Source organism: Aquarana catesbeiana, linkage group LG08, assembly GCF_042186555.1.
Source record: "Aquarana catesbeiana isolate 2022-GZ linkage group LG08, ASM4218655v1, whole genome shotgun sequence".
Lineage (NCBI taxonomy): Eukaryota > Metazoa > Chordata > Amphibia > Anura > Ranidae > Aquarana > Aquarana catesbeiana.
In genome coordinates this window covers 306,827,371-306,849,271 of record NC_133331.1, presented here as the reverse complement: position 1 = coordinate 306,849,271, position 21,901 = coordinate 306,827,371, and the positions used below count along the sequence as shown (strand labels likewise).

At 44.9% G+C, this 21,901-nt stretch overlaps 1 pseudogene; it reads right to left on the bottom strand.

Annotated features, from left to right (window-relative positions):
- Positions 1 to 12,141: 12,141 nt before the first annotated feature.
- Positions 12,142 to 12,260, bottom strand: LOC141107012 (5S ribosomal RNA; annotated as a pseudogene).
- Positions 12,261 to 21,901: the final 9,641 nt, after the last annotated feature.

Here is a 21,901-nt window from a genome sequence, read left to right as displayed (position 1 = left end):
CTGGCAGCCATGGATATCATACAACCAGTCCTCCGGGTTCAACAGCCTACTTCTTTCAATTTAAGGGTCTCCGGATGCACACCCCTCCCCCAATGGACTCTTCCCTCCTTTCTCTCTTCCTTGTCTTTTTTTTTCTCTCTTATATCACCCCTTGTCTTCTACAGTCTAACCATTCCCTTTCTTTTTCTGTATACTTTCTCTGACACTCCTAGTTTCCAGGAGTCGGCCCAGTTAAGATAGTTACAGTGATGAAAAAAAAAACAAAAAACAAATAAAAACCAAACAAACAATTGTTTTTCTTTCTTATCCATAATCAATATGCAGTTAATCTATGTATGTATGTATTCACCCCTCTTTATTGCTTTGGGTTTCCGAGCCTTTGCCTACAATACAATAAACTCTGGGGCATTAAATGATCTATTTGTACTGATGAATATTGTACCACGTGTATAACATCCCTTTGTTGGGATCTTCCTCTCCATTTTATGTTTGATGTAACCATCACACTCTTGCACTAATCTGTTGAATTTACTTTTCTACCTATAAAGACTTTGTAAAAGAAAAAAAAAGTTGTTTTATTGAGTTAATGTTTTATTGTTACCATTGTTTGCTCTGCAAGTACGCTATTCAGCTGCAGCGCGTATTTATGTATTTTGACAGCAACAGCGTTTGTTCTCACGATATGTATATCAGCGACTCCAGCGCTGTAGGAGGTGATTTCACCACCACAGTTAAAACAAAACAGTGCATGTATGTCCATCATTAGAAGTGGGTGAATGAAGGGTGGTATTCTAATGGTGGGCATACTCACCGATCAATCTCTTTTTTCGTTCAGCCCACATCCTGCATGAAAAAAAAGAACATTGCAATATATGCCCAACAAGGACCAGCAACATACTGGTAGGTAGTTGGATTTTGAGTGGTTATAACAGAATGATGCCTGCAGGTTTAGGTGTCATCTTGGCATCATTCTTTTCAGCCAGCGGCCGGCTTTCATGTAAAAGCAATCCTAGCTAATTAGCAGCTAGACTGGTTTTACAAGCAGTGGGAGGGAACTTCCTCCCCCCCGCCATCTTCCATGGTATTCTCAGGCTCTCCTGTCCCACCGGGTAACCTGAGAATGCAGCCGGAGGTTCCGCCAGTTGACCATAGAGCTAATCGGAGACCAGAATGGTTACAATCATGTCTATGGCCAAAGAAACCGGAAGCTATGAGCATTTCATGACTTCGGTTTCACAGGATATAAACAGCGCCATTGGGAAAATTTGAAAGCATCTGATCATACCAATCTTGGTGTGGTCAGATGCTTTGAGGGCAGAGAAGAGATCTAGAGTTTAAAATTTTTTCCAAAAAAAGAGTACCTGTCACTACCTATTGCTATCATAGGGGATATTTACATTCCCTGTGATAACAATAAAAAAAAAAAAAAAAAAATTAAAGGAACAGTGTAAAATAAAATGAAAAAGCAAAATAAATAATAAAAACCCCTGTCCTCCCGTGCTCGCATGCAAAGGCGAACGCAAGCGTCAGTCTCGTGTCCTATGTAAACAGCAATTGTACTATTCATGTGAGGTATCACCGTGAAGGTCAGATCGAGGGCAGTAATTTTAGCAGTAGACCTCCTCTGTAAATCTAAAGTGGTAATCTGTAAAGGCTTTTAAAAATGTAGGTAGTTTGTCGCCGCTGCACGGTTGTGCGCAATTTTAAAGAATGTCGTGTTTGGTATCTATGTACTCGGCATAAGATCATCTTTTATATTTTACCAAACATTTGGGCAATGTCTGTTTTAGTGCATTAAAATTCAAAAAAGGTGTTTTTTTTTTCCAATAAAATTGCGTTTGAAAAAATCGCTGCGCAAATACTGTATGAAAAAACAAAATTGCAAAACAAAAAATCAAAATTGCAACACCCACCATTTTAATCTGTAGGGCCTTTGGTTTAAAAAAATATATAATGTTTTGGGGTTCAAAGTAATTTTCTAGCAAAAAAAAATGTTTTTCATGTAAACAAAAAGTGTCAGAAAGGGCTTTGTCTTCAAGTGGTTAGAAGAGTGGGTGATGTGTGGCATAAGCTTCTAAATGTTGTGCATAAAATGCCAGGACAGTTCAAACCCCCCCCCAAATGACCTCTTTTTGGAGAGTAGACACCCAAAGCTATTTGCTGGTAGGCATGTTGAGTCCATGGAATATTTTATGTTTTGCCAAAAGTTTCAGGAAAATTACAATTCATTTTTATTTTTTTTACACAATGTTGTCACAAAATGATATATTGCTCACACATGCCATGGTTATATGTGGAATTACACCCCAAAATACATTCTGCTGTTTCTCCTGAGTATGGAGAAATCACATGTGTAAGACTTTTTGGTTGGTAAGTTATTGGCTGAGAGGCATGTTGAGTATTTTGCAGCTCCCATTTATTTTTCAAATTTCTTTTTTCAATTTTCAAAAATTGTGACAAAAAGCAAGATCTGCAAAATACTCAACATGCCTCTCAGCCAATAACTTGGGGTGTCTACTTTCCAAAATGGGGTCATTTGGGGGGGTTTGTGCTATCTGGGCATTTCATGGCCTCCAAAACTGTGATAGGTAGTGAGGAGTGTAATCAAAAATTTACGCCCTTAGAAAGCCTGAAGGCGGAGTTTTTTTTTTTTTTAATTTTCCTGAAACTTGTGGCAAAATATAAAATATTCCATGGACTCGACATGCAAATAGCTTGGGGAGCCTACTTTCCAAAATGGGGTCATTTAGGGAGGGGGTGGTTGTGCTATATGGGCATTTTATGGCCTCCGAAACTGTGATAGGCAGTGAGGAGTGAAACCAAAAAAGTACGCACTTAGAAAGCCTCAAGGCGGTGATTGGTTTTAGGGGTCCTGTACACGGCTAGACTGCCAAAAAGTCTCACACATGTGGTATCCCCGTACTCAGGAGAAGCAGCAGAATGTATTTTGGGGTACCATTTCACATATGCCCATGGCATGTTTGAGCAAAAAGTCATTTCAGTGACAACTTTGTGTAAATTTCTATTAAATTTTTTTGTGATTTTTCAATCACTTGTGACAAAAAATAAAATAAAATATTCAATGTGCTCAACATGCCTCATAGAGAATTCCTTGGGGTGTCTACTTTCCAAAATGGGGTCATTTGGAGGGGGGGGGGGTTGTACTGCCCTGCCATTTTAGCACCTCAAGAAATGAGATAGGCAGTCATACACTAAAAGCTGTGTAAATTCCAGAAAATGTACCCTAGTTTGTAGCCGCTATAACTTTTGCGCAAACCAGAAAAATGTACGCTTATTGAAATATTTTTTAACCCAAGACATGTAGCTGAATGCATTTTGGCCTAAATGTAGGACTAAAATTTAGTTTATAGTATTTTTTTTCTAACAAAAAAGTAGAAAATATAATTTTTTTTCAAAATTTTCAGTCTTTTTTCGATTATATAGCAAAAAATAAAAAATGCAGAGGCGATCAAATACCACCAAAGGAAAGCTCTATTTGTGGGGAAAAAGACGCAAATTTCACATGACCGTGCAATTACCAGTTAAAGCAGCGCAGTGCCAAATTTAAAAAAATGCTCTGGTCATTAGGGGGGCAAATCCTTCCGGGGCTGAAGTGGTTCCAGGGATCCGAAGATTGCTGAGTGGTCATCAGCTTCTACTGTCTGTAACCGGATCCTGTCTATACCTGGCCTGTTTGATTGTGCTTGTTCCTGATACCTTGTTGCTGACCCGGCTTGTGACCTGACTGCCTTTACCTACCATCCCGGTGCCTTTTATACTTGTCTGATACTGACCCCGGCTTAGCCCTGAGTCCGCTTTGGATCTGATACTGTACCTCTGCTTCTTGACCGTTACTGGCGTTCTGCCTTCCTGACCACCCGAGATCCTGCATGCGCCTGCTCACCAGCTTGGTTGCTGCCTGCTGCTCTGCACCTGTTGCTGTGTACCTGCACCTGCCAGTCCACCAGTCTGCCTGCTCTCCTGCACCTGCTGCCGTGTATCCACCTCTGCTAGTCCATGAGTCTGCCTGCTGCTTGGTACCTGCTGCAAGTACCTTCCGTCCAGGATCTCCAACAATTCACCCGTGCCACTCCGTGCCTTACTGTATATTGTGTCACCACCTTCAGGATTAACAGGACAGGAGGTGTAAGGGAAAGCAGCATAGTTTTTAAAAAGGTTTTGCAGGATTTCCTTTTATTTGTACTGCATTTTGTTTTTTATCTGTTTTGTATACTACAAAAAAAATGCAGTGCATAGCTAAAGTTTGGGCTTGAAGAAAAGGTAGCAAACCTACTGGATGGGTGATGTTGGTGATATCAGTTCAGAAGTGGCAATGGAAAGGCTGATTCCCCTATCTGCCAAGGGAACAACTCTTCCAGTGAAGATGAGGGACGAGGGTAGAGAAAGGAAAAAAACAGATACTGGTGGGAGGGGACTCAGCTATTAAAAGGACACATAGGGCAATCTGTCACAAAGACCGTGATCGATGAACAGTTTGTTGTTACCAGGCGATGGGGAGGACCGGGCCCTGGGGAGGACCCAGCAATCATGGTACTTATTGGTACCAATGACAAAATTAGAGGAAGATGAAGCATCTTAAAAAAAGCATTTCAGTGACTTAGGGGCTATATTATAGAAAAGGACCTCCAAGGCAGCATTCTCAGAAACACTGCCTGTACCTCGAGCCACAACAGAGAGGCAGCAGGAGCATAGGGAACTTCCAGCAGCTGTATAGCCACTAGGATTACTTTAACAATGTGCAGAATCGCCAGTCCTAAAAAAACACCAGGATCATGACTGTAGCTGCGGACAGTATGTTAAAAGTTAACAGGGGTCAAAGGTCCCTGTTGGTATGTACATAATGTCATACAAACATGGTTAGTAATTATGAAATGGAGGCAAACCTCCCAATGGGTGGGGAAAGTCTCCCTGGCAAGCTGCCTGCCGAAACCATAACATTTTATATATATATATATATATATATATATATATATATATATATATACACACACATATACATACACACATATACACCCACACAGTGCTTTGAAAAAGTATTCACACCCCTTGAAATTTTCCTTATTTTGTCATGTTACAACCAGAAACTTACAGTAAATGTATTTTGTTGGGATTTTATGTGATAGACCAACACAAAGTGGCACATAATTGTGAAGTGGAAGAAAATGATAAATGGTTTTCAACATTTTTTACAAATAAATATGTGAAAAGTGTGGCGTGCATTTTTTATTCAGCCCCCCTGAGTTAATACTTTGTAGAACCACCTTTCGCTGCAATTACAGCTACAAGTCTTTTTGGGGATGTCTCTACCAGCTTTGCACATTTAGAGAGTTACATTTTTGCCCATTCTTCTTTGCAAAATAGCTCAAGTTCTGTCAGATTGGATGGAGAACGTCTAAGCAGATATTTTCAAGGCTTGCCGCAGATTCTCAATTGGATTTAGGTCAGGACTTTGACTGGGTCATGCTAACACATGAATATGCTTTGATCTAAACCATTCCATTGTAGCTCTGGCTGTATGTTTAGGGTCGTTGTCCTGCTGGAAGGTGAACCTCCACCCCAGTCTCAAGTCTTTTGCAAACTCTAATGCCGCGTACACACGGTCGGACTTTTCGTCTACAAAAGTCCAACGGACGCTGACGGACTAAAGCTGGCTGGTAATCCGATCGTGTGTGGGCTTCTCCGGACTTTCAACGGACTTTTTCAGCCTCAAATCCGACGGACTTTAGATTTGAAACATGCTTCAAATCTTTCCGACGGACTCGAGTCCGGTCGAAAAATCCGCTCGTCTGTATGCTAGTCTGACGGACAAAAACCCACGCTAGGGCAGCTATTGGCTACTGGCTATCAACTTCCTTATTTTAGTCCGGTGTACGTCATCACGTAAGAATTTGACGGACTTTTGTGTGATCGTGTGTAGGCAAGTCTGTTCGTTAGAAAGTCCGCCGCAAGTCCGCCGCAAGTCCGTCGAAAGTCTGTCGGACAGGCTGTCGGACTTTTGTAGCTGAAAAGTCCGACCGTGTGTACGCGGCATAACAGGTTTTCTTCTAAGATTGCCCTGTATTTGGCTCCATCCATCTTCCCATCAACTCTAACCAGCTTCCCTGTCCCTGCTGCCACCACCATGTTTCACGATGGGGATGGTGTGTTCGGGGTGATGCGCAGTGTTAATTTTCCGCCACACATAGCGTTTTGCTTTTAGGTCAAAAAGCTTAATTTTGGTCTCATCTGACCAGAGCACCTTCTTCCACATGTTTGCTGTCCCCCCCACATGGCTTCTCACAAACTGCTAACGGGACTTCTTATGGCTTTCTTTCAACAATGGCTTTCTTCTTGCCACTCTTCCATAAAGGTCAGATTTGTGGAGAGCACGACTAATAGTTGTCCTGTGGACAGATTCTCCCACCAGAGCTGTGGGTCTCTGCAGCTCCTCCAGAGTTACCATGGGCCTCTTGGCTGCTTCTCTGATTAATGCTCTCCTTACCCGGCCTGTCAGTTTAGGTGGACAGCCATGTGTTGGTAGGTTTGCAGTTGTGCCATACTCTTTCCATTATTGGATGATGGATTGAACAGTGCTCCGTGAGATGTACAAAGCTTGAGATATTTTTTATAATATAACCCTGCTCTAAACGTCTCAACAACTTTATCCCTGACCTGTCTGGTGTGTTCCTTGGCCTTCATGGTGATGTTTGTTCACAAAGGTTCTCTAACACACCGCTGAGGGCTTCACGGAACAGCTGTATTTATATTGAGATTAAATTACACACAGGTGGACTCCATTTACTAATTGGGTAGCTTTTGAACACGTCACACTTTTCGCATATTTATTTATAAAAAATGTTGAAAACCATTTATCATTTTCCTTCCACTTCAGAATTATGTGCCACTTTGTGTTGGTCTATCACATAAAATCCCAATAAAATACATTTACGTTTTTGGTTGTAACATGAGAAAATGTGGAAAATTTCAAGGGGTATGAATACTTTTTTTAAGCCACTGTATATATGTGTGTATGTTGCAAAGTTCCAGACCTCTTTAGGCCTAATAGTTACCTCCAGGGTTAGGGACAGCTGACATCCTTCAGTGTACAGTGGGTTACAAGGCATGGTGGGTGTAATGCAAGATGAAAGGGTAGGCGCCAGACACTTTTTGAAGGCAAAGAGATTTATTGTCTCTTAAACAGAACTGAGGGAGAGAGGGTTAGGGCCCGGACACCCCTAGGTATATGCAAAGGTAATTAGCATAGTTACATAATGACATAGTATGTGAGGTTGAAAATAGACACAAGTCCAACCTATGTGTGTGATTATATATCAGTATTACATTGTATATCCCTGTATGTTGTGGTCGTTCAGGTGCTTATCTAATAGTTTTTGAAACTATCAATGCTCCCCGCTGAGACCACCGCCTGTGGAAGGGAATTCCACATCCTTGCCGCTCTTACAGTAAAGAATCCTCAACGTAGTTTAAGGTTAAACCTCTTTTCTTCTAATTTTAATGAGTGGCCACGTGTCTTGTTAAACTCCCTTCCGCAAAAAATGTTATCCCCATTGTGGGGTCACCAGTACAGTATTTGTATATTGAAATCATATCCCCTCTCAAGCGTCTCTTCGCCAGAGAGAATAAGTTTAGTGCTTGCAACTTTAACAAGGGGGCCCCCAGATCTCAGGCACCCCCATGTGAATGAGTATGGGTTACATCACCAAAAAAAAAGTAGTTCAGTGTTAAAAAATACAGTAGTTTTTGACAAGTCTTTTATTAAAAATATCTTCTTCTTCCTCCTCCGGGCTCCTTCTACTCTCGCTTTTCTTCATTCTTCTTTGTCCAGTGTTCTTCTTCCTCTGCTGCTGACGACCCACCTCTGATGCTGAATCCCGCTCCCGCTGACGACCCCCCTCCGATGCTGAGTCCCGCTCCCGCTGACGACCCCCCTCCGATGCTGAGTCCCGCTCCCGCTGACGACCCTCCTCCGATGCTGGGTCCCGCTCCCGCTGACGACCCTCCTCCGATGCTGCATCCCGCTGATCTGTCCGCGCCGATGTCAAGCATTTCTTAGATAACGATGGGGGCATGGCCATTGGATTATGTCATCCAGAGGCCCCGCCCCGTGTGACATCACCACCCAGGGCATGACGGGTCCTTGACGTCACAAGGGGTAGGGCCTCTGGATGACATAATCCGATTGCCACGCCCCCATCGTTATCTAAGAAATGCTTGACATCGGCGCGGACAGATCAGTGGGACGCAGCAAGAGAGTCATCGGCGGGAGCGGCGGCAGAGGAAGAAGCACACCGGACAAAGAGGAAAGAAGAAGAGCGGAAGAAAAACCAGCGGGAGAAGAAGATATTTTTAATAAAAGACTTGTCAAAAATAGGATTTTTATAACAGCTTACCTGTAAAATCCTTTTCTTTGAAGTATATCATGGGACACAGAGTCATAGTAGTTACTATGTGGGTTATATAGGCTACTTTTTTTTTTTTAACAAAAAAAAAACTGTTTATTCAATTTTTTTACAATACAAGCGATGCATATACACAGTTGTACACAGAAATATTGTCGCATGAGTTGAGCAGGTCTTGGAGATTGGGGGGTGGGGGTGGGACTGGGAGGGAAAGGAGGGGGGGGAAGGGGCGGAGAAGGACCACATCCATCTTGCTAGGTTCACAGAGCTCAAACAATGATTAGGCATTCAGAAGATTAAAACAATGGTAAACTATTACCGGGCGGGTCCAACAGCATCATCTCGGTGGTCATCCTCCCCCAATGTGCCCCATATAGGCCACCTTTAGGTGATGGACACTTGTACACCCTAAACAGGAAGTTCAACTCCCTATATAACCTCTCCCCTTACAGGGAGTACCTCCGTTTTGTAGCAAAGCAATACATGGGTATACCAGAAAGAGGGGAGGGACCTCTGTGTCCCGTGATGTACTTCAAAGAAAAGGATTTTACAGGTAAGCCGTTATAAAAATCCTATTTTCTTAAGAGTACATCACAGGACACAGAGCCATAGTAGTTACTATGTGGGATGTCCCAGAGCAATGCCAACTGAGGGGAGGGGGACACAAACAAAAGTAGGGTGCCATCAGACCTAAGGACCTATACTGCTGCCTGCAGTACACTGCGCCCAAAGGCGAAATCCTCATGCCTTCTTACATTAACCTGATAGAATCTGGTGAATGTCTGGACTGAAGATCAAGTTGTGGCCTTGCAGATCTGAGCCATGGAGGCTTGGTGACGCACTGCCCAAGAAGCACTAACAGTCCTGGCGGAGTGCGCTTTGATTTGAAAAGATGGAACCTTTTCTTTCAAATCATAAGCTTGAATAATTACATGCTGAATTCACTTAGAAATAGTAGATATCAACGCTGCCTGTCCCTTTCTAGGACCTTCAGGCAACAAAAACAAAACATCCGTTTTTTTCGAATGTGAGCGGTCGCGTTCAAATATACTTTGACTGCTCTCACTACATCAAGAGAATGACTGAGTGACTTTTCTTCCGTAGAACAGGGTTCTGGAAAAAATGAAGGTAGAACAATATCCTGGTTTTAGATGAAAACCTGAAACCACCTTCGGCAGAAAGCTAGGATGAGGACGCAATATCACCTTATCCTTGTGAATAATTAAATATGGCTCTTTACAAGAAAGAGCAGCCAATTCTGATACCCTTCTTGCAGAAGATATGGCAACCATAAAAACCAACTTCCTTGTCAAAAGAATCAAGGGAGTATATCATATCGGCTCAAAAGGCTGTTTTTGTAAACTGACAAAAAAACAAATTCAAGTCTTAAGGTTTTAAGGGTGATCTAACCAGCGGATTAAGTCATATCACCCCCTGTATGAAACCACGGACCAGGGAATGCGAAGCAAGTGGTCGTTGAAACAATACTGATAAGGCCGAAATCTAGCCCTTGACGGTACTCAAGGCCAGCTTCATTTCTAATCCTTTTTGCACAAAGGCAAGGATTTCCTCAAAAGGCTGTTTTTGTACCTATAACATACTTTCTAGGATGCCAACCCCTGAACTCACACCAGGAATATATTCCTTCCAGACTCTATAATAAATGACTATGGAAGCTGGGTCCTTGTATTAATCAAGGTAGATCTTACTGAGCCTGAAAGCCCCCAATTCTTCAGAATGTGGGTTTCAATAGCCAAACCATTAAATTTAGTGTTTGTGAGGCAGGATGGAACACTGGTCCCTGTGAGAGCAGGTCTGGACGTGGTGGTAGGATCTATGGGTCCCCTACCACCATCCTTACGATCTCTGCATACCAAGATCTTCTGGGCCACAGCAGTCATGGTAACAGCGGAATAGGAGGGAATGCATAAATCAGTGAAAACTGATCCCACAGGGTCACCAACAGATCTGTTCCGTATGCGAGTAGATCCCTTGTTCTTGACACAAAGTTGTCGACTTTGTTGTTGAACCTGGATGCGAAACAGATCTACGTCCAAAATCCCCCATCTTTGGTATATAGCCAGGAAGAGGTCGAAGTGAAAGGACCATTCCCCCGGGAACAACTGCTGGCGACTCATGTAGCCCGCCTGCCAGTTCTCTACACCTGGAAAGAAGATTGCCGATATGCACGGCACATGCCTTTCTGCCCAGGTTAGGACTTCTGACTTCTGGTGCCCTCCTGGTGATTGAAATAAGCCACTGCTGTGGCATTGTCAGATTGATTCCCGATAGGACGATTCCACAACCTGAATGTCCAGGCCCTTAGGGCTAGGCGTGCTGCCCGAATCTCTAGAATGTTGATGGGCAAGGTCTTTCTGGTTCTGGACCATTTCCCTTGGACAGTCCTTCTTTCAGGACTATTTCCCAACTCAAAAGGCCAGCATATGTTGTTACCACCTTCCAGGTAACTGGTAAGAAGGATCTCCTCTTCTGCAGATTCTTGGATATCCTCCACCAACTGAAGGCTCTGGCGCACCCCTGGCGACAGAGGCATTGGAAAATCTAGCGCCTGGACCTTCTTGTTCCAGGTAGATAGCATACCGTTTTGCAGCAGTCTCGAATGAAACTGAGCATAGGGAAATGAATGAAGCCACCATCTATCCCAACAACCTCATGCAAAGGCGAATAGAAGGACCCTTCTTTGCCCTGACCACCTGAACCAGCTCCCTTATGGAACTGATCTTTGCTTGGGGTAAAAACACCCTCCTATAGGCTGTATCTATAATCAGACCCAAGTACACTTAGCATTCTTTAATGGTTTTAAAGAAGATCTCTCTAGCTTGAGGCCCAACCTAGGTACGATTGTGGTGACCATGCTCTGGTCTAAGCGGGCTACCAACCTGTCTAACAAGAGCAGGTCGTCTAGGTATGCTACAATTGAAATACCTTGAGTCCTTAATCTGGCTAACGGAAGGCCAGAAGCTTTTGTAAACACCCGAGGTGTAGTAGCCAGACCGAAAGACAAGGCTATAAACTGAAAATGGAGCTTTTCTACTTTGAAACGCAGACACCTCTGCTGAGCGGGAAAAATAGGCACATGCAGGTATGCATCCCTGATGTTTATTGATGCCAAAAGTTCTCCTCCTTATAGGATGGAGACAACACCTCGGATTGATTCCTTGCAAATCACCTTTTGAGACAAAAGTCAGTCTAACGCTTGAAAAAGAGACCTTTTTCTCTGGGTCTGAAGACATTTTGACCTGAGGAAACGAGGACACGGGAAATCTTGTAACTCTAGTTTGTAACCTAGAGCTATTATGAAGACCATCCGACTGTCTCAAAACTCCTCCTGCCAGACCCTTGAGAACTGTAAGTCTTCCCCCCCCCACTCGAGCGAGCTGGGGCGCCACTTCATAAGTGGCTTTAGCACTCTGTCTTATAGGTTTCCTCCCCCCAGGACTTCCTTTGTCCCTGGGGTTCACTCTGAGGTCCTCTTGAACCTGGCGGTGGAGACTGTCATGACTGCCTGGAGGCTGATGCCCCTGGCACTGGAGAAAGTGTTTGTTTAAATGAGGGACGTCTACTCCTTTTCTTAACTGGCAAAAAGGTACTTTTCCCCATCCCCAAACAGCCTTTCACCATGTAAAGGAAAACCAGCCAAGAGCTTTTGCATGGCGCTTCGGCTGACCAACTTTTCAACCATCAGATTCTACGCATCTGTAGCCTATAGCACCTGGTTATCCCAGGCGGACTCCTATCCAGGTATTAACCAGGCCCGACCCTGCTTAGCCTCCAAGATCAGACGAAATCGGGTGCTCTCAGGGTGATATAGCCATAGGCCAACTACCCAAGTGTAAGGCGAGAGGTTTAAAGAATAGAATCTCTGATTGTGTCAATTGCAAACACAAAGCCCCTGGCAGCTCAGGCTAAATCCTGAGCCTGCTGTTCAGGGAAAACCTTGAGCACTAGTCTCAAATGGTCTCTCAGGGATTAACATACCCCAATTGCCACCACTGCAGGTTTACAATCTTTTATTAGTTGGATTCCTAAGCATTAGAACATTGTCAACAGGACAAGTCAATTTTTTTATTTACAGAGGATACAACAGCGTCAATTGCTGGTATACCTCACATGTTTGTAAATTTTTCCTCCATAGGATAAAGTGTTGAGAACTTTTTAGGAGGAAAAAATTGTTTATCTGGGTGATCCCACTCAGAATACATAAGCTTTCCCAGCAATGAATGAACAGGAAAAGCAAGCACTACATGGTATTCCCTCAGACTACATGGTAGGCCCTCAGACTACATGGTAGGCCCTCAGACTACATGGTATTCCCTCCGACTACATGGTATTCCCTCCGACTACATGGTAGGCCCTCAGACTACATGGTAGGCCCTCAGACTACATGGTAGGCCCTCAGACTACATGGTATTCCCTCAGACTACATGGTAGGCCCTCAGACTACATGGTAGGCCCTCAGACTACATGGTAGGCCCTCAGACTACATGGTATTCCCTCCGACTACATGGTATTCCCTCCGACTACATGGTAGGCCCTCCGACTACATGGTAGGCCCTCCGACTACATGGTAGGCCCTCAGACTACATGGTATTTCCTCAGACTACATGGTAGGCCCTCAGACTACATGGTAGGCCCTCAGACAACATGGTAGGCCCTCAGACAACATGGTAGGCCCTCAGACTACATGGTAGGCCCTCAGACTACATTGATGGCCTTTTTCTGGCACCATCCTTCTATGTTTCTCACGAGCTTCCCAAGTATTATTTGATTGGTATGGTTGTCTGTTAAGCAGTTGGATCTTTTTTGAGATGGCCTTGGGCCAACCTTGTTTAAGAAAAGCCTTTTGGCATTCCAGCTGTGTAGGGTTTAACCACCTCCTGCCTGGTCTATTGTAAAATTACAGCCGCCCCGGAGCCTCTGTCTTCTGGGTGGACGTTATATGACACCCTCCCGGTTGCGTGCCTTGTGTGTCCCCTAGGGGTGTTTCGTCACATATGGCGACCCATCACATTTGGCTGCCCGCTGGAGTGGGCATGCGCGACGCCGCCATATGCGTTCCAACACTTATAAAACTTTTGTCACTTTTAACACTTTTTTAAAAGTGTTTAAAAAAATAAAAAGTGTTTTTGTCACTTTTAACACTTTTAAAACGTAAAGTTTTAAAAGTGTTGGAACGCATATGGGGCGCTGTCGCGCATGCGCACTCCAGCGGGAAGCCAAATGTGATGGGTCACCATATGTGACAAAACAGGGGCCGTGCAGTGGCACAATCTGTGACCTGCTGTGTCCACCAGACACAGCGGAAGACAGATCGCTATACCGGGCCGGCCCTGGTACCATGTGATGGCTGTGACCAATCACAGTGACATTGTTGCCAACCATCAGTATTTATACTGGCAGCCAGTAAAAAACAGGCACTTTTCTACTGCCAGTAAATGCCAGTGACAGGAAGAAGTTGCCAGTAAAAAAATGTCTGACGGTTGGCTTGATACTGCACATGTACAATTCTGGTCTGGAGCCGGCCGAGACTATTGAAGTGCCTGCTACAGTGTGTTCGGGCAGCACCGGCAGGGGCGGGTCTACCACAGGTGTGCCTGAGCATGTCGTGTGATGGTGCAAGGGAGCTGAGCAGAGCGGCCGGAGCCTCGTGTGCAGGTCTGTGGGAGAGGAGTGGGGCTGTCAGTGCTGTTTGGACTGAAGGGACCACCTGGTGTGGAGAGAGACTGTGATTCAGGAGGAGACGCGTCGTGTCGGTGAGGTGTCCTCATCATCTGTGCTGCTGCACACTGCTGTCAATGTCATTGTGAGAGTCAGTTTCATGTGTGTGCGTGCCTCCCCATTCTTATTTCTTGCCCCGTGAGCTACTTACTATATCAAAAATAAGATAGAAATATATTTTTTTTAACTTAATATCTACTTTTGGAAAATTCCAGTAAAAACTTGGCTGTGCCAGTAAATTTTGGATGTTGTGTCAGTAAATTTCAATCTGGTAGGTTGGCAGCACTGCACAGTGATCACATGTCAAATGTACACAATGGCTTATAGTCATAGCCAATCATTGTGTACTGTTGTGATCTCTGTGATTGGTCCCTGTGATCACATGGTACAGACAGGGCTAATCACAGCACACCTGTACCATGTGATAGCCAATCACAGCTATTGCAATAATACATAATGACACATGAATTGATGCCATTCATAAAAAATAAGCGAGTACACCCCTCACATTTTGTAAATATTTTATTACCTTTTCATGTGACAACACTGAAGAAATGACACATTGCTACAATGTAAAGTAGTGAGTGTACAGCTTGTATAACAGTGTAAATTTGCTGTCCCCTCAAAATAACTCAACACACAGCCATTAATGTCTAAACCGCTGGCAACAAAAGTGAGTACACCCCTGAAAATTGTGAAAAAGTGAAAATGTCCAAATTGGTCCCAAAGTGTCAATATTTTGTGTGGCCACCATTATTTTCCAGCACTGCCTTAACCCTCTTGGGCATGGAGTTCACCAGAGCTTCACAGGTTGCCACTGGAGTTCTCTTCCCCTCCTCCCTGACGACATCACAGAGCTGGTGGATGTTGGAGACCTTGCACTCCTCCACCTTCCGTTTGAGGATGCCCCACAGATGCTCAATAGGGTTTAGGTCTGGAGACATGCTTGGCCAGTCCATCACCTTTACCCTCAGCTTCTTTAGCAAGGCAGTGGTCGTCATGGAGGTGTGTTTGGGGTCGTTATCATGTTGGAATACTGCCCTGCGGCTCAGTCTCTGAAGGGAAGGGATCATGCTCGACTTCAGTATGTGACAGTACATTTTGGCATTCATGGTTCCCTCAATGAACTGTAGCTCCCCAGTGCTGGCAGCACTCATGCAGCCCCAGACCATGACACTCCCACCACCATGCTTGACTGTAGGCAAAAAACACTTGTCTTTGTACTCCTCACCTGGTACCGCCACACAGGCTTGACACCATCTGAACCAAGTAAGTTTATTTTGGTCTCATCCCCAAAAATGGGGATATTTATTACAGCAAAAAGTACAAAATATTGTTTTTTTTTTCAAAATTGTCGCTCTTTTTTTGTTTATAGCGCAAAAAATAAAAACCGCAGAGGTGATCAAATACCACCAAAAGAAAGCTCTATTTGTGGGGAAAAAAGGACGTCAATTTTGTTTGGGTGCAACGTCGCACGACCGCGCAATTGTCAATTAAAGTGACGCAGTGCCGAATCGCAAAAAATGGCCTGGTCATTCAGCAGCCAAATCTTCCAGGGCTGAAGTGGTTAACCACTTGTTTACTGGGCACTTAAACCCCCCTCCAGACCAATTTTCAGCTTTCAGCGCTGTCGCACTTTGAATGACCATTGCGCGGTCATACAACACTGTACCCAAATTACATTTTTATCATTTTTTCCCACAAATAGAGGTTTCTTTTGGTGGCATTCGATCACCTCTGCGGTTTTTATTTTTTGTTAAAAAAATTTAAAAAGACTGAATTTAAAAAAATATATATATTTTTTTTATATTTTGTTATAAAATGTTGCAAACAGGTAATTTTTCTCCTTCATTGATGTACGCTGATGAGGCTGCACTGATGGTCACCAATAGGCTACACTGATAGGCACCGATGGGCTGCACTGATGGGCACCGATAGGGCAGCACTGGTGGGCACTGAGAGGTGACACTGAGAGGTGGCACTGAAGGGCATTGATAGGTGGCATTGGTGGGCACTGAGAAGTGGCACTGATAGGTGGCACTGATAACTGGCAGTGATGGGCACTGATAGGTTACACTGAAAGGCAGCACTGCTAGGTGGCACTGATTGGCACCACTGGTGGGCATTGATAGGTGGCACTTGTGGGAATTGACAGGTGGCACTGGCAGGTGGCACTGGCAAGCACAGAGGAGGAGGCAGATGTGCCTCCTTCCTCTTCGGGACCGATGTCTCTTGAACATAAGCCGGTGATCAGCTTTTTTTTTCTCCTCACACTGTCAGCGTGAGGAGATAAAAAAAACAATTACCGAGCTTTTGTTTACACACGTGATCAGATGTCATTGGCTGACAGCTGATTACGTGGTAAGGGGCCGCGATCGGCCCCTTACTCGGATCGGTGATCACCCGAGTCTCGGTTAATCACGCCGCGCGTGCCCTGCAGGGGGAGCGCTGGGAGCGCGCAAAGGGGAGGACGTCCTATGATGGCCTCCCAGAAATTCAGGTCCACGCTGGGGCCATCATTCGGCTACAGCACGGACCTCAAGTGGTTAAAGTATAACTAAAGGCAAAACTTTTGTTTTTTGTTTTTTTTTTTTTAGATAGAGGGCAGAGAGATTAGAACACCTGTCAATTTTGATTGCTGTCTCTGCCCCCATTATGGAGATTCTCCCTCTGTTTGTCCTGTTTACCATTATCATTGAAAAGGAAAAAAAAAGGAGATCCCACATTTTTGGATTGTCCCCTGAAAAGTAATAGAGGGGGAAATCTTCCAATGGGGCATGAGTTCTGGTGACCTGGGGGTCCCCAAGGGATTCCCCTCATTTTCTGGTATTTCCTCTCACTTCCTTTTTTGGCTATGGGACAGGAAGTGAAGGGAAGTCTCCCTGCATTGGGACACAAATGGTGAAAAAAAAAAAAAATCTGACAGGGGTTATCATAGTTGCCAAGATTGTAAAAAAAAAAAAGAAAAGTGGAACACTTTTGTGGCTGTAGGCGGAGCCGTACAATAATTAGGGGGAGAGGGGGAAAGGGGAAGAGGGAAATGACGCGACAGCAGCCCCAGATCCTACACAATAAAAATATGTGTATTCTAGAAAGTTTAACAATCAGCAGATAAAGTCACTCCAAAGACATGCTGGTAGGTTAATTGGATCCTGTCTAAAATTGTCCCCAGTATGTATGAATGTGAGTTAGGGACCTTAGATTGTAAGCTCCTTGAGGGTAGGGACTGATGTGAATGTACAATGTATATGTAAAGCGCTGCGTAAATTGACGGCGCTATATAAGTACCTGAAATAAAATAAATAAATAAATAAATAAAGTTACTCCAAACACCTGGTGTTAGCACTTCAATCATCCCGGCACCATGGTTGTTATGGTGTCAAGATGATTAAAGAGCCCCCCCCTCACACCAGGAGTCCCCGGCAGAGCCCCCCCTCACACCAGGAGTCCCCGGCGGAGCCCCCCCTCACACCAGGAGTCCCCGGCGGAGCCCCCCCTCACACCAGAAGTCCCCGGCGGAGCCCCCCCTCACACCAGGAGTCCCCGGCGGAGCCCCCCCTCACACCAGAAGTCCCCGGCGGAGCCCCCCCTCACACCAGGAGTCCCCGGCGGAGCCCCCCCTCACACCAGGAGTCCCCGGCGGAGCCCCCCCTCACACCAGGAGTCCACGGTGGAGCTCCCCCTCGCATCAGGAGTCCTCGGCGGAGCCCCCCCCCGCATCAGGAGTCCCCGGCGGAGCCCCCCCTCGCATCAGGAGTCCCCGGCGGAGCCCCCCCTCGCATCAGGAGTCCCCGGCGGAGCTCCCCCTCGCATCAGGAGTCCCCAGGGAAGCCCCCCCTCGCATTAGGAGTCCCCGGCGGAGCCCCCCTCGCATCAGGAGTCCCTGGCGGAGCCCCCCTCGCATCAGGAGTCCCCGGCGGAGCCCCCCCTCGCATCAGAAGTCTCCGGTGGAGCCCCCCCTCGCATCAGGAGTCCCCGGCGGAGCCCCCCCTCGCATCAGGAGTCCCTGGCGGAGCCCCCCTCGCATCAGGAGTCCCCGGCGGAGCCCCCCCTCGCATCAGAAGTCTCCGGCGGAGCCCCCCCTCGCATCAGGAGTCCCCGGCGGAGCCCCCCCTCGCATCAGGTGTCCCCAGTGGAGCCCCCCTTACGATTCCCAGAGCTTTTCTTCCAATAATAATAATCCAAAAAGTGACAAAAAAAACAAACGAAACTCCATATTAAGTGTAACTAATGAATCCATAGAACCACTGTGCAAATAGAATATAAAAAAGCAATAAATACGACACTCTAAAATAAGTAATGGTAGTGCAACTATGTGATCTGTGCAATAATAATATAGAATAAATATATATAAATAATGACAGATAAAAATCCACACAAGTGCAATAAATAATAATTAAGTCCAATGGTATCAAAAAGGTGCTTAGATCAGTGAAGAAACGTGCCCTTGGTAAAAAGGTCCCATAGACGATACAATCAAAATTGATAAAACAGCTCCACGATCCTCCTCAAAATGACTCTCCTAGGGATCTCTCGTCCTAACACCGCATAGGATTTTCCCCATAGAACCTCCATTCACGTGGTTGTTTTACATTTCTATTATATTCATTTTTTTGAGCAATATTTATTATACTTTTTTGAGCGTCACTTAATCATCAGTTTTTTACACCATTTATATTTTAATTTGATTGAGCGCTACATTCATTTAATATTTTGTTACCTACATTTACTAGCGCCTGGGTTGTCCACTATTTGCGCCTGAATTATGCCTACTCTACATGAATGGGTGCCCGGATTGCGCCTACTTGACCCCTATTAGCGGCTCAGTTGCTGCTGCTCTGTACCAGCCGATTTAGATAGCTACAGCTTGTGCGCAAGTGTGGTAGAGCAGAGAGCGCCCCTTCAAGCCCAGCAGCGTGCGGGTGTGATTTCCAATGCTGCCTATCAGTGCCGGGACAAGGTCACCCAGTGCCCAGGGCGAACATACCAGATTGCCCCCCCCCCCCTCCCCCATTTACAGTGCAAGGGTTCAGTAGCAAGTGATGCAGAGCTCAGGAATGGAAAAAAAAAACATATTAAGGATTGTGGAAATAGGGTTCAGAAGACTGGTATAAAACCCAATATGTTATATATTGCAGTTTAACAATCATTAGATGTGGTGGCTGCATTAGTTTTATTTTAGGCTTTTCCCCTCTGTTTTCACCTGGCGATCTGGCCAGTGGCATATGTCCTGTATTAGAGTGCCCCCAATCTGGATAAAGGAGCACAGAAGGCACAGCTGATAGCAGCATAGTCAGTCTGGGAAGGAGGGTAGTGTTAGATGTACTAGCAGATTTAGCCAAACTCAATAGCCTATGAAAAACAGGATCACACATTCTCCACACTTCAGCACACTGGACTCCTCTACTTTCTGCTCTGCTGTCTAAAGTCAACATGGGAAAGAGAATGAGGAGGACACGCTCTGACACACAGGGGGGCTCTGACACACAGGGGGGCTCTGACACACAGGGGGCTCTGACACACAGGGGGGCTCTGACACACAGGGGGGCTCTGACACACAGGGGGGCTCTGACACACAGGGGGGCTCTGACACACAGGGGGGCTCTGACACACAGGGGGGCTCTGACACACAGGGGGGCTCTGACACACAGGGGGGGGGCTCTGACACACAGGGGGCTCTGACACACAGGGGGGCTCTGACACACAGGGGGGCTCTGACACACAGGGGGGCTCTGACACACAGGGGGGCTCTGACACACAGGGGGCTCTGACACACAGGGGGCTCTAACACACAGGGGGGCTCTGACACACAGGGGGGCTCTGACACACAGGGGGGCTCTGACACACAGGGGGGCTCTGACACACAGGGGGCTCTGACACACAGGGGGCTCTGACACACAGGGGGCTCTGACACACACGGGGGGCTCTGACACACAGGGGGCTCTAACACCTCAGCTCTTTTCTGGGAATGTGGGGCTGACAGAGCAGGGGAGGGCTCAATAGACTGACAGGAGAGCTAATAGGGACAGGTATTTCTTTTTTCATTGCACCCAGCTTATATCAGGCAAATAATATAGTAAGTACACTGCTGTTAGTGAGACATATCCTGTGTTTAGGATGGGAGACAGCTGGGGGGAGTTAGTTAAGCACTGGATCCCCTCCCTATACACAAGTACTAGATGGATCAGCAGAGAACATTAACAAATGAAAAGTCCCAGTATATTCCCAACATATATAAGAATTGTTCTTCACTTTTTGTAAAGCTGCTCTGCAAAGTACAGGGCGAGTTTACAGCACAGCCAGGTAGAGTTTGGAAGGCAGAGCAGTGGGGACTCACATGGAAGAAAACTAACATCCATCCTGTGAGATCTTCATGTTGGGAGAGCTGTATGATGTATGCAGGGGGCGGAAAGCAATGATCGGAACTGCACTGTTGTATCATCTTGCTCCGCCCACCTGTAGAGGAGCTCTCAGTGTCACAGCCCGATCCAGCCAGCCAGACTGATGAGAAATCAGCAACGCACACTTTTTTTTCCTACATTTTTTTAATTATTCATTTTATTTATGGTATTTATGGTTTTCATTTATTATTTTTATACCCCTTTATATTTATTCATTATTCATTTCATCAAGCACCCATTTTTATACACCATTATTTATTTTTAGATTTACCCATTATTATATTTTTTTTTTTCTTTTTCTACACCATTTTTTATTTTTCATATGCATTTATTATTTTTATACACCCTGATTCCTAGTTATTTTTATATTTATTAATTATTATCCTCATTATTTTTCTTTATTTTTATACACCCTTATTTAGAGTTATTTTTATATTTATTAACTATTATATTTATCATTATTATTTATTTTATACACCCTTTTTTTTTATCTTTATTCTTTAAATTTATTCATAAATGTATCCTTTTTTATTTTTTTATATACATTTTTATTCATTATCTTTATTTTTTTATGTATATTTATACTCTCTTATTTTTTTATTTTATATTACTTTTATTTGTTTATATTTTTAACCTATTTTTTTCCATTCACAATCTTTTATTTATATTTATTTATTATTAATGTCATCGCACACCCATTTTTATTTTTATACACCGTTATTTATTTTTAGATTTACTCATTATTAAGAAAGCGGGGCCCCATTCACAGGGGCCCTGGGGCCCAGGAACCATTCCTAACAAGGAAGAGACCTGGTGTAGTATAAAAGGGGTTTTTAACCGATTCAGCCCTCGGAAGATTTTACCCCCTTCCTAGGCAACAAACAAAAGGTAAAAGAAGGAGAGGTCTGGAGCGAGGCTATGAAAAGGACTAGCAAAGGGCCCGTGTTCTGACGAAAAGTGTCCCCCCATCGGATAGTGTCCACTCCGTACTGCGCAGGCGCCGCGCTTGCGCAGTAAGGAGGACAAAGGAGACGCCGAAAGTCTCCGAAGAAGAACAGCTGACGAAGAAGTATAAACGGCGCCTGCGCAATAGATGTAATATTCTGTCACAGGCTCCCACACGCTCCAGATGCTCGAGGGGGCGGATTTATAAAATGTGTGGATGTTTGCGGGGCTTGTTTAGTAAGGTGAAGGGTGGGTTTAGCAATGTTTATGGGCGTATTTAAGCAAGTGACACAAACAAGTAGGCATAGTATCCCTTACAAAGTACAAAAGTATCTGCCCTTATCACCGCCCATCACACCGCCCCTTAGAAAGTTGTAAGAGCCTCGGGAGCGTGCG